The following is a 13,548-nucleotide window of genomic DNA, read 5'->3' as shown; positions in this document are numbered from 1 at the left end:
TGGAACATCCTCAGGTCACTCCCCAAGCAGGGACAGCCCTACAACCTGGGGATCGAGTCTTGGTAAGGGAGAAGCGCCCCCATAACAAGTTGGAGTACCGGTGGGAGAAGAGGCTGTATAGGGTGAAGCGACGGCTCGGTGGAAGGGGTCCCATCTATGAGATTCAACCAGAAACAGGTGAAGAGCTTCCCACCCGTACACTGCATCAGAATATGCTGCATCCCTGCTTGTCTCGGGACCCTCGAGTGGTGCTGGGTCGCCCTCCCAGGGCCATGGGGTACTCGGTACCAGGCCGGTGTCAGGGGGAAATGTGTGACAGCAGCGGTGACCCAGTCCATGGCCCTGGGCGCCCAAATCAATGGTGGTTTGTGATATAGTATATGTGAACAGTTCATGACGCCACCTGTGGTGTTTGGCAAGCAAGATGTTAAGCCAACGCTGCGTGCAGATCCTCTGGGGCTGATGGTGTGATGCAGCATAGATGGTGTAGCTCCCCACAGGTGAAGCTGTAACCCCAGGGCAGTGTAATTGCAATAGATGAGGATAGGCGCAGGTGGTGTGAGGAATACTGGTACCCAGATGTAGCGGTGCTGACGGTGTTAGCGCACAAATGACTGGAAGACACCAGGGCTTGCAGTTCCAAAGCTTTACTCACAGTCCGTGGTACACACTGGTGCCTGCCTCCGTGCCGTGTCCTCCGGGGCAGAGACTCAATCAACCTCCTGGGCAAGTCAGGATTCTCCTCTCCAACACTCCGCAAACATGTACCTTTCCTGAACGACTTCTCTATTTCGCCTTAAAGTGTGAAGAGCTCCAGTACCGTGTTACTCTGGAGTTCCTCCTGTCAGATGTTCCTAACAACTCTACTCGTATGGCAGACAGCTGTAGCCTCTCTCGGGGACTCCCTTCTCCGGAGCCCTGGCTCTCTATTCAGTTGCTGTTGTGCCCCAAGTCTTAGATGGGAGTAGTGCATTTACAGCCAACTACTCCACCGATGTCTGCTGCAGAACCATAAGTGCCCATACAACCTCGGGGACCGGGCTCCGGCCTTGCACTGAGAACCTATAGGCAGGGTTCCTCTTCCAACCCACGTCTCCTCTCTGTTCTCCTACTCGTTCTGCACTGTTCTTTCTCTCTCTCTTATGGAAGCTTAGGTTGCAGTTCTACGACTTTCTCCTTCTGTTCCTTTCCCGTGCCAGCTGGCTCAGATCACTGAGGCAGCTGCAGCACTCCTTCTCCTCAGACCGTCCTCAGACTCTCCTGACTGACTGTCCTTCTCTCGCCTGACCTCCCGTCAGACTGACCTGTAATTCTAAACCATCCCAACCTTTTATATGGATCTCAACTCCACCCACCTCCCAGCACATCCAGTGTCTCATGCAGGGAACCACCAGAGGTGCTCTGCAACTCTCTAAGCACTGAGCCGCAATGTGGTTGTGCAGAACTACCCTGTTGTGTGGGGTGTGAGTGTTGGAGTGTGGATAGGAGCTCCCAACTTACCTAGGTGGTGGGGCACTACACCTTAGGAGAAGGTGCAGTACCTCTGTGGCGACTGAGCCTCAGGGGCGCCACAGTACCATCTACCCCGGTGCCCCCGGCAGCTGAACCAGTGTCCACTGCTGACGACGGAGATGAGGGAGACTTGCAACCCCTCCTGGGGAACCCAGAAGCAAAGCTGGTGCCTGAAACTACAGAAGTAACAGAGGAGACCTCGACTTCCACTCCTCCAGTGACTGATACCACAACCTCTACTGAATTAAGATGCTCTGAACGATCAACGGCGGGTGTACCCCAGAAAAGGCTACAACCAGGACAAATTCATCTGGCAGCAAATTGTACAAGGGCTGGAAGATTGTCAACAGGAGCTCCAGAAACTCTCACTCATGAAATGTCGAGCTCACAGAGAGGAGGGAATGTAAGGGAGAAGTACAGGAAGAGCCAAGAGAGAGTTGCCTCCTCTGCTCCGTGCCCGGAACCATTGAGCAGGGCAGCAGGTTCCCCGGGAGACACAAAATCAGCCTGTTCAGCAGCCAGGAACAGGAAGGGAGGAGAGCTGAGAGTGGAAAAAGTGTGCGGGTTTTCCTCAGAGCAGCGCAGACATCAGACGGGGAGGATGCTGACACAGACAAAGACTGCAGACCGTGAGTACGTGAAGCCGGGTACTGCAGTGTCACCCCTGTGATAAGATGTTTCCCTGCAAAGAGACTGTGTTCTGTGATAAGACGTTTCCTTGCAAAGAGACTGCGCTCTGTGCTAAGACTTTTTCCTGCAAAGAGACTGCATTCTGTGCTGAGATTTTTCCCTGCAAAGACACTGCGCCCAGTGACAAGGCTGTGACCTGCTTAGAGAAACTGTACCACGTACGAAGTTCCGGTGACCCTTGTGTTAATGCAGAGCCCCTGATTCTGGTGGTAAAGCACCACTGCGGAGTTGGAAAGAAGGACCTGGAGCATAGGGGATATAGTTTGTCTCATGCCACTCTGGCTCCCCCAGTAACCCCGCATATCTCGGCTGGACACTGTTAAAGGCAAAGGATACAGAGTACTTCAGACTACAAGCGCTGCCGGTGATTCAGCACCAACGTTGGAGAAGAGTGACCTTTCAATCAAGACCCCTTCAGACTGATATATTCCCCATAGTAAAACTACCCTTACTACTGTTCAATACTGTTCATGCCTTTTGCCTGCTTGCTTATCTCGTATTCATTATATTCATATTTACACTGTTAATTTTGTCAGTGTTATCCCCTGTAAATAAACCTCCCTTTAACTGTTGGTCCGTCTGTTCTGTGGTGACATACTCATCTCCTGCACCCTATTATACAATCAGGTCAACTCGGGGAACCAAGAGCACCCCGTGTTATACCTGTGCTGGAAGTTCCTGCCGAGGGAAGTGGCCTATTCCACCATAGAGAAGGAGTGCCTGGCCATGGTTTGGGCCCTGCAATGTTTGCAGCCTTACCTGTACGGGCGTACCATCACCATGGTGACTAACCACAACCCCCTGAGTTGGCTGCACATCGTGTATGGTACCAACAGAAGGTTGCTACGCTGGAGCCTTGCCCTCCAGCAGTACGACTTTACCGTTAAACACAAAAAGGGCAGCGAGCATGGTAATGCAGACAGGTTATCACAGAGGTCCTTCCTCTGTAGCGCACTTCAAAAGGGGGAGGTGTCAGAAAAATATGAGTATTTCCTTCTGTCCTAAGTACACCTCTGACACTGCCGTCGCCCTACACCCAGTTGGTTTGTGCTTTGCGTTTGTGCATTTGAACATGCAGCTATCCCCCTGCAAAAACTTTCTCCATTCTCTCCCTCTGTGCAGTGTAAACATGAAGCCCATGTGCAGGCACCTAGCTGCAGCTTCCCCCCTCCCTCTCTCTGCTTTGTAAGACACTCTCCCTCCCTCCCTTCCATTCAACATATGATCTGACTGGTTAAAAGCAGCACTTCCCACCAAGAATTCAAATTCCCTTTGTCTATTTCAGATTGAATTTAATAACACACAATCCTAGAGGCAGGAAACTTATATTTTTTGAATCTGCATAATTGGAGCTACACACAGCAACGTTTTGCAGCCTGTGTGTGCACCAGAGGCAGAGAAAAGGGTTTCTACCTTCCAGTCACTCGCAGGTAGGCCATGTTTGGTCCAGTTTGGAAGGTCCCGTGAGGAGAAGGATCTCCTCACTAACAGCCTGTGGAGCGGCTGGGCGTGTGCAAGGGCGATGTGTGCCTGAGAGCTCCCTGGAGGGAACTAACATAAAACGTCCTGATAAGCCGCATAAGGAACCCTGATGGGTGAGATAACACTGGGGCTGAATAGCCTGTTTAATGGACGCTATGCTGGTGATATGAAGCTGTTGTACATTGCTGCTGTGGTTTATGAGGGTGAATAAACCGCATGGACTGCTATGTTTTTATGGAAAACCTGGTGTCGGATGTGTTTTGTTCGCTGCCAAGCGCGTGACCCCCTACAAGATGACAGCGCTACCTCACACCACTTATCCCGAGATTGTTCCAGGATGCCCCTGTGGGCCTCTGGGGAGGATACTTTTGAATCAACATTGTTGAGCACGGCAGCAGTAAGAGCGAACGGTATTTCCTCTCCTTCTAATTCTTCGTCTCGATTCTGTCCGGGAGTTGTATGTCGAATCCTGGAGAGGGCATCTGCATGGACATTCTCGGCCCCTCTTTTGTACATAATCTTATAATTGTACTTCGCCATCCGGGCCACCCATCGCTGCTCCAAAGCCCCCAATTTGGCGTTTTCCAAATGTGCCAGTGGGTTGTTGTCAGTTCGCACTACCACCTCGGAGCCAGCTAGCTACTCTGCGAATCTCTCCGTCACAGCCCACACCACTGCGAGGAGCTCGAGCTTAAAAGAGCTGTAATTGCCAGGGTTACGCTCGGAGTCATTGAGTGAGCGACTTCCATATGCGATCACTCTCTCCCGGCCATCCTGAACCTGTGACAACACAGCCCCCAGCCCATGAAGACTCCCGTCAGTGTGCAGGATGAACGGCTGAGAGAAATCCGCATAAGCCAAAACTGGGGCATCCGAAAGTGCAGCCTTGAGGTCTCGAAAGGCCTCTTCCTGAGGGTGTTGCCACTGGATTTTTCGCCCATTGGCCCCAGCGGGAGCCCCCTTCAGCAGGTCATGCAGGGCTCGAGCTCGACATGCAAAATTCTTTACGAAGCGACGGTAATATCCAGCTAACCCCAGAAAAGCCTGCACATCTTTCACCGTCTCGGGGGTAGGCCATTCTTGGATAGCAGCAACCTTCTCCCGGGATGGCCTCACACCCTCTGCCGAAACGACATGACCCAGATACTCAATCTGAGAGCGAAATAGATGGCATTTCTGAGGCTTCACCTTCAACCCGTACTTTTGCAACCGGCTGAGTACCTGTCCCAACCGCTTCAGGTGGTCCTCGAAGGAGGCGGCATAGACAATGATGTCATCCAGGTAGATTAACGTGGCCTCAAAATTGAGATCCCCCAGACATCGCTCCATCAATCGCTGAAAGGTCCCGGGGGTGTTGGCCAGCCCAAATGGCATCCGATTAAACTCAAACAGTCCCATGGGCAAAATGAACGCCATCTTAGCTCTATCTTCTTCTGACATGGGCACCTGCCAGTACCCACTGGCCAAGTCCAGGGTCGAAAAATATGTTGCCTTCCCCAACACAGACAGGGACTCTTCTATGCGGGGCAGCGGGTATGAGTCTTTAATAGTGCAAGCATTCAGTTTACGATAATCCACACAGAATCGTAGTGTACCATCTTTCTTCCGGACCAACACGATTGGGGCTGCCCAGGGGCTTTGACTTTCCCGTATCACCCCTTTTCGCAGCATTTGGGCCAGCAAAGTTTTCACCTCTTGATAGAGTTGTGGCGGAATCTGTCGATATTGTTTTCGGATAGGGGCCGCTCCTGCTGTGGGGATCTCATGAGTGATGGTGGTGGTACACCCAAAGTCGTCCTCATGGCTAGCAAATGCGTCATGGTACTGTCCAAGCAATATTTTTATCTGTGAGAGTTGGGCTGCAGTTAATCCAGAAAGCTCAGCCTGCATCTGCTCCAAAATATTTCGGCCCCTCTCTTGTGCCGAGACTTTGTGGGCCTGTAAGGTTCGTATTGTTACTTCCCAAGGATTCTCGGGGTGTACTCGTAATTGAACCGCAGGGGCTGGCAGCACTTCTTCTAAAGGCCTCACTAGTTTGGCCAGTACAGTCCGTGCTTTCAGAACGGTGTCTCAGTCTTCAAGATTAACGCAGCGTGCCAGGACGGTTCCTTTTTGCACCGTAGCGAGGGAACGGGCCACCAGTATGCCAGGAGGTAGGTGCTCCGAGTGACACGGCTCCACCTGCACCTCCACGACCTCCAAAGGTATCGGGGCTCGTATTCGCAGGGCCACCACTGTCTGTCCAGGAGGCAGCACAAGCAGGGGAGCCGCTGACGCGATGACCTTACCCAGAGCCTCACCCTCCTGGCAGTCCTGATGCACCCGCGTACCTCGCACCAGCTGCTGGAATACCTGTCCCTGAGCTGTGTGAGAACCCCACTGCTTCAGTACCTTTTGTGTGGGATCATTAAGCAACAGGTTACCAAACTCTTTTAAAATTTTCATGCCTAGGGTGATGGGGTGTCGTTGATCAGCTTCTCCTTGAGTCAGCACCACCCCTCTGCGGCCAAGGGGTTTACCGCACAACGTCACCTGCACCCACACTACTCCGGCAACCGGGACCGGCAGTTGATTAGCAGCTACTAGTCTGATCATGGGCCCCCACTGAGGCCTTGCTGCCTCCGGAAAGTTTTGTTGAAAGTACGTTACGGGCATAGTGGTTACTTGTGACCCCGTGTCTACCAGGCACCGGACGGCCCGGCCCTCTACTTCTGCCAAACTACCGGACACTTTGCTACCAAATCTTCGGGACTTCCACCACCCCTAGTTGTGGTTTTCGGCTCCGAGCGGCGTCCCCCCAGCCCAGAGCCCTTTAGTTTAATGGCCGCCGGGGTGGGTATCTCCCACGCCGCGGACACTCTCGGGCAAAGTGGCCTGGTTCTCCACACTCATAACACCGGGCCGGTATAGACTGACCACCCCGCGGAGAGCGTGACCCCCAGGGACCGGGATTAACGCTAGGTCGTCCAGTCTCAGGTTCGGTTCTTCTCTTTACTTCAGCCAACTCGCTCTTAATATTTTTCAATTCTCGCTTCATCTCCGCCACCCACTGAGGTTCCTCAACTGTGTTCGAGGAGGCCTCCACACCTCGGACCTTCCCCACGGGGACCGCCATCCCCTGCTCTTGCTCCCGAACCCGTGCCTGACTTCCCACTTCTGAAAAGTCTATTTGGGGATTCATCTGTTCCCGTAATGCCTGCTTTATCAGTGGATCTCGCAGTCCAGTCACCAGTAGGTCACGTAGGGTAATGTCAACAGGTCCTACCCCTACCCCGTCTTTTCTTTCAATAGCCGTATGCAATTCTTGGAGTACATTCATATACTGAGTAATCGTCTCCCCCTCTGCCTGCATCCGACTAAACAGACGGGTCCTTAACTCTCCCACATTAGTGGGATCCCCGTGGGTCTGTTCCACTATCTGTAACACCTTTTCAAAAGTGTTGCGGTGCCCCGGAGGTTTCAACATCACTGACCTCCGCACCTCCCCATCTAGGGCCATGAGTGCCACTTCAGTTTGCAGGTCAGGGGTCATTGGGTGCATCCGAAAGAGCCTCCGCATTCGCTCTGTCCAGCTCCATAGCATAGTATTGGAGCCGGAGAATCTAGGCAGGTTGTTCAGCATGGCCCCTAATGAAATGCTGGTACGGGGGCCCTCATTATGTACAGAGTTTACAGCTTCCCCCTGACCTGGGCCACCACTGTCCACGCTCGGAGTCTGCATCCTGCCGACTACGCCAAGTGTAGGGTTGAGCAGGTTCGCAGGATGTAGTGACGAGACACTAGACGGATGGTGGATTGTGAAATAACTTTTATCAAAACTGTAGCCGCTGGGGCTTGGCTGAACAAGCCTAAAAATAAGAACAAACAAACAGTCCACGCAGGGACTCAACAATCTAAACAAAACTATTTAGTAACTTAGCCTTCCAGGGGCTGTCGGTTTCGTGAGCGTGGCCGCGTAGAGGTCACTGAGGCGGCTGTCCTGACGCCTTCGCTACTCCTGGAAGGAATGGGGCTCAACAGGCCCTGAAGAAAGCGATGCCGGCGGGGCGCAACAGGCCCTGAAGAAAGCGATGCCGGTGGGGCGCAACAGGCCCTGAAGAAAGCCATGCCGGTGGGGCGCAACAGGCCCTGAAGAAAGCGATGCCGGTGGGGAGCAACAGGCCCTGAAGAAAGCGATGCCGGTGGGGCGCAACAGGCCCTGAAGAAAGCGATGCCGGTGGAGCGCAACAGGCCCTGAAGAAAGCGATGCCGGTGGGGCGCAACAGGCCCTGAAGAAAGCGATGCCGGTGGGGCGCAACAGGCCCTGAAGAAAGCGATGCCGGTGGGGCGCAACAGGCCCTGAAGAAATGATGCCGGTGGGGCGCAACAGGCCCTGAAGAAAGCGTTGATGGTGGCGCGCGGTGATGATGCAGTTCCCCAGATCACCCGTAGCCGTCCTTTATCAAGGAGTCTCTCCCCAAAGCTGGGTCGCAGGCCTTTAATCTCGCCTATGACGAGGTGGCGTATCTTCAGGCCGGTGACGACAGGGTCGCTGTGGTGGGGTAAGGCTGGGGGGAAGTGTCCAGGCCTCTGTGGCCTGGTTACGTGTATACACGGCCTCAACCTGAGGTAAAGATTCTCTCCCACACAGGCGGGTGGCGGCGGGGATGGTTCTCTGAGAACGGGGGCGGGGAGCAATTTCCGGTATCAGTCTCTCACGTCTTTCTTGATGGTAAATGCGCAGTTTTCTACTCACAGACTCCCGTCGGTGCCCCAGCAAGTCACCCTGCTTCCTGCCTCCTCCCAGGCTCTCTCCCAACTGCCACCTCAGCGCGCCCCCTGCTCCTTGTCTCCTAGCCCCGCCCCCTGTTGCCCTGACAACTTCAGTCGCATGTCTCCCTTTGTAATCCCCCTGGTGTGGCTCCTTCAATAACCCTGATGGCGGTCTCCCCGGTTCTGGCCAATCACTACATGGGGGTCCTCCTCCCCACATTGGTATATGCCAAGGTGGCAAGATAATATCACGCACGAATATTATCTTATTGAACCCGGAGTGGATTCAGGAATAGACCTTGCATATTCAGAGTCTAGTAAGGGCTCAGATCCAGATGTATGAGGAGTATATAGCGCTTATGTTAGGAACTGTGTTGTTTATAGTATTCTGTCTGATTGTTTGGGAGAGTATGGATCAGCATCAGGATAGAACAGAGAGTTGCGGTTCAGGTTATTGCTTTGATAGTAGGATTGCTGGCTATTGTAGTTAGACCAGTGGGATCCCGCTATTACATAACAGGGCTGAAGATAAGGTTCGCTACCTTTGACAGCTGTTATTGGTGCTAGGTACACCATGGATCCGAGATATAAGATAAAGGACCTGGTGCGTCTTGGGCAGGATTATGTAGCAGTAAACAATACCGCTGACAATTCTTGAAAAGGCAGTAGTGCCAAGGAATGGAATTTTGGATGCTGAGAGATACAACGAGTGTTTAAGTAAGGAGAATGCTGTATGGATTGGAAAATATGACTATGGTCTGCAAGTTGCAGCGGGAATCAGAACCTCTGAATGATATGGTCTGTTTTAAATACTAAGAATGATGAATGTGATGAAGTTAGTATGAGAGAATGTATGGAAGGCAATCTGCAACGTCTCCACACACAGTCTGTTCCCCCCCTTCGCAATGTCAGTCTGTGTTTCCACAGCTCCCTCCGCCCCTGTGTGAGCAGGGGCTGAGACTAGCCCCCCTTTTTGAAAGCAGCCCAAAGATGGACGAAGCTACGTGCAGACTTGAGATTTCTTCTGTGTCTGCAGCCTCAACCTCTGTACAATTCTTATGGAGTGGAGAAATGAGGAAACATTTTACTTGCAGACAACCCTTACACCTCATAACTATGATTTGAAAAACCCTAGAGAAGCCAGATTTGTAAAAATATGTTTCTGACAGGATTGAAAGAAGATCTAAGCATAGAAGTGATGAAACTATGGCCAGAATGTATATACAATCCCTTCCCATGTTTAGAGGGATTAGGAGCAGGTGGAATAGTTCATCCCTTGTATGAAACAGAACCCATGAATGTGTGAACAGCACGTACCACAGACTTGTGTGCCCAATTGCTAGTCTTAGATATATGTCATCTAAGCTTAATATGTGCAGATATCCTGAGTTTGCAGTTTTTTTAATTAAGTTTGGAAGAAAGGCATTACTGTTACAGGCCCGTTGTCTGAAGCAACCCTCTCTATTATGATGTTGCTAATTTAGCTAGATGACGAGAAAAACTGCAACTGACCAAGTTGAGGACATTTGGCAAATGTTCGAGCAGGTACGTCCTGCAGTATGGGTAAAGGATAAGACAGACGTTGGTTTAGGATAACACCAGTATCCATCAAATTGAAACCAGGAACTGTACTGGTCATATTAGACGATATCCCCTGAGCAGAGAGAAAACAGGTATGTCTAATGGAAACAGCTTCCTTCCATGAAGTATGTAAGGTGTCAAGAGGTAACTGCCAATAGCAAAGGAAAAGGTTGTTTTCCCAGGTCATTGCATTTCACCTCAGCTGAAACACATAACACCAGAAGGAAAAAAAAAAGCCATAAGCCAAGCAATGGAGCTCACTTCCATCAGTACACTGAGGACATTCCTGGGGCTGATCAGCTACTATAGAGAATGGATTCCCTCTGCATCACAAATCATGCAGCCTCTCTTTGATGTGCTGTCAATGTACAACAAGGGACAGCCATACCAACTGACCCCGGAAGCAAAAGAGGGGTTCAAGAACCTGAAGGAAGCCATTCTCTCAGCCTCGGCTCTAGGAATCCCAAATTATGAGCTTCCCTTCCATTTGTACTGTCATGAATGGGGGGGACACGCTAAGGGTATACTGTTTTTTTAACACGGCTACTTGCCAATGTGCAAGAGACACCAATCCCTAATGCAGATCCAGAGTTTTATGTAGATATGTCACAGGTTTACCAAGATGAAGTACCTTATACAGGTTATTCAGTGGTTGATCAACATAAGGTGGTAAAAAGTAAAGCTATACCTTCTAGGATGTCTGCTCGGGGAAGCTGAATTGAAAGCACTCGCTGAGGCATGTATAATGGCGGAGCATTTACCGACAGTGTCACGCATTCGGCATTTTCCATGATTGCAGTCCCATGTGGAAGAGAAGAAAGTTTGTTGGTTGATCTGGTAAGCCCATTAAAAATGCAGAATTGGTGGCTCAGCTTCTCAGAGCATTGGAGTTGCCTAAAAAGTTGCTATAGTGAAAGTGCAAGCTCACACTAAAGAGTGCACTAAGAAAGCCGAAGGTAATAACTGAGCTGATATTGCAGCCAAGGCTGCTGCTTTGTTCCCTCTTCCCAAAGAAAAATACACTGTACAAGTGTCGGGGGAAGTGGATCTTCAATTGCTTCAGAGCCTGCAAGAACAGGCCTCTGCACCGGAAAAAGAAGAATGGCAAAGGCACTCAGGTGCGAAAGAAGAGGATGGATTGTGGAGAGCGGATGATAAGTATTGCTTGCCTAGGGCACTGTTCCCTATGGTATGCTCCCTGTCCCATGGACTAACACATCAATCCAAGGATGCAATGGTAAGCTAGGTAAAAGCAAGTTGGGTTGCACCAGGGTTCCATTATTCTGCTGCAAAATTCGTACAGGGATGTGTAATCTGCGCATGCCATAATGTAGGAAAAACGCTGAAGGTGCCACCAAAGTGCACCCCCAGGCCATTGTACCCTTTTCAGCGACTGCAGATTGATTTCATTCAGCTTCCAAGAGTAGGCAACTATGAATATGCGCTGGTATTAGGGATGAGCGAGTAGTGAAGTATTCGGACTCGCTGTACTCGTTACGAGTACCTCCTAATACTCGGGTACTCGTAATGAGTAGCGAGTCCAATGTAAGTCTATGGGAAATGCGAGTAATGGGCTGTGTGTGTGTGTGCTGGGCTGGGCGGGGACTGTGCGAAGACTGTGCCGGGCTGTGCGGGACTGTGCTGGCCTGTGAGAAAACTGTGCCGGGCTGTGCGGGTCTGTGCTGGCCTGTAAGAAGACTGTGCCGGGCCATGCGGGACTGTGCTGGCCTGTGAGAAGACTGTGCTGGGCTGTCGGGACTGTGCTGGCCTGTGCGGGACTGTGCTGGCCTGTGCGGGACTGTGCTAGGCTGTGCAGGTACTGTGCGGGGACTATGCCAGGCTGTGTGGGACTGTGCTGGGCTTTGCAGGTACTGTGCGGGGACTATGCTGGGCTGTGTGGGACTGAGCTGGCCTGTGTGGGACTGTGCTGGGCTGTGCAGGTACTGTGCGGGGACTATGCTGGGCTGTGCTGGACTGTGCTGGGCTTTGCAGGTACTGAGCGGGGACTATGCCGGGCTGTGTGGAACTGTGCTGGGCTGTGTGGGGACTATGCCGGGCTGTGTGGGACTGTACTGGACTGTGCGGGACTGTGCTGGGCTGTGCGGGGACTGTGCCAGGCTGTCCTGGACTGTGCCGCGCTGTGCGGGGACTGTGCGGGCTATGCCGAATATTGTGAGGCGAGTAGTGAAATACTCGCCAGGATTCGAGTACCGCATTACTCGCCGAGTACCGAATCCTAATGAGTATACTCGCTCATGCCTAGCTGGTATGTGTGGATCTTTTCTCCAATTGGCCAGAGGCATGGCCCTGTGCTCATTCAAATGCACGCACTGTGGTTAAAAAGCTGCTGTCAGAAGGTGTTTGCAGATTTGGAGTACCAGAGGTAATTGAAAGTGACCGAGGTAGTCATTTCACTTCACAAGTGTGCCAAGGAATGACCCTAGCTTTAAGGATAGAGCAATCATTTCACACTCCCTATCATCCTCAGAGCAGTGGCAGGGTGGAAAGGTTAAACAGTACTCTAAAATTGAAAATTCAAAAGGCAATGGCAGAAACGGGTAACCATGGACTGAGTATATTCCCATTGCATTGTACACTGTTAGGGTGACTCCCAACAAGAAGACAAGTTTGAGTCCATATGAAGTATTGTTTGGGAGCCCTCCCAAGACAGGATTGTACTTTCCCCAGCAGATGCAGGCCTCACATTCAAATATGACGGCCTATGTAGGTGCATTACAACAGGTATTGCAGCAAATTCATACACATGTTTTCAGTTCCCTTCCAGATCCATCCTCCTTATCGGGCTCGCATGACCTTAAGCCTGGAGACTGGGTGGTGACGCAAAAGCACCTGAGGAAAAGTCTAGATCCTCGCTTTGAGGGACCCTATCAAGTCCAGCTGACCACACCTACTTCTGTTAAGCTGGAAGGAAAGTCTACGTGGATTCACGCATCTAACTGCAAGAAATTTCACAAGAACTAAAGGAGAATGGAATTTGCTTCTCACTGTGATTGTACTGTATCTATTCAATGTAAAAAAGCAAAAAAGATAATGATGTCTTTGAGCCATGGGATAGTGATGTGTTAAAACAGTGGGCTAATAAATTTGTCCAGTACCATAATTATATTGCCCAGGCCCGAAATCCATCCAATTGCTGGATTTGTTCACGTGCCCCAATAGCAGCAAAAACTATGCCGTATCTTGTAACTCCTTTGGCAGAGGAAGAGCTGTTCAGCGGTAGATGCTGGGAATTGCGAATTGCGATCCCTGGATCTGGCTGAACAGCAGAGTCAAACTTCTGCTGTCTTACCTATTACCGGTTGGACAAAGCAGCCGTGGTTCCAAATAAATCTTACTAGGAAACAAGAACCTGTAAACGGCCAATTAATTTGTTTGAGTTTAAGGAATATGATGGAAACTGGGGAAATAAGGCAACTGATAGAAATTATATAGGGAAAGTGCCAGATCAAGAGCAAAGCTTAGTTTTGCAGTTAAAACCCCTTTTTTTCTAGGAGGTAAGCAAATCTGCAG

At 51.0% G+C, this 13,548-nt stretch overlaps 1 long non-coding RNA gene across 1 annotated transcript in view; it reads left to right on the top strand.

Annotated features, from left to right (window-relative positions):
- Nucleotides 1-13,186, top strand: part of LOC141052638 (uncharacterized) — a 58,517-nt gene extending 45,331 nt beyond the window's left edge. Inside the window, exon 3 of the long non-coding RNA XR_012220871.1 lies at nt 12,792-13,186. This is a non-coding gene — a long non-coding RNA (uncharacterized lncRNA). The remainder of the gene's footprint in view (nt 1-12,791) is intronic.
- The last annotated feature ends 362 nt before the right edge of the window (nt 13,187-13,548 follow it).

Source organism: Dendrobates tinctorius, unplaced genomic scaffold (genome assembly GCF_039654945.1).
Source record: "Dendrobates tinctorius isolate UK_male_01 unplaced genomic scaffold, ASM3965494v1 ptg000162l, whole genome shotgun sequence".
NCBI lineage: Eukaryota > Metazoa > Chordata > Amphibia > Anura > Dendrobatidae > Dendrobates > Dendrobates tinctorius.
This window is presented reverse-complemented; position numbering and strand designations above follow the sequence as displayed.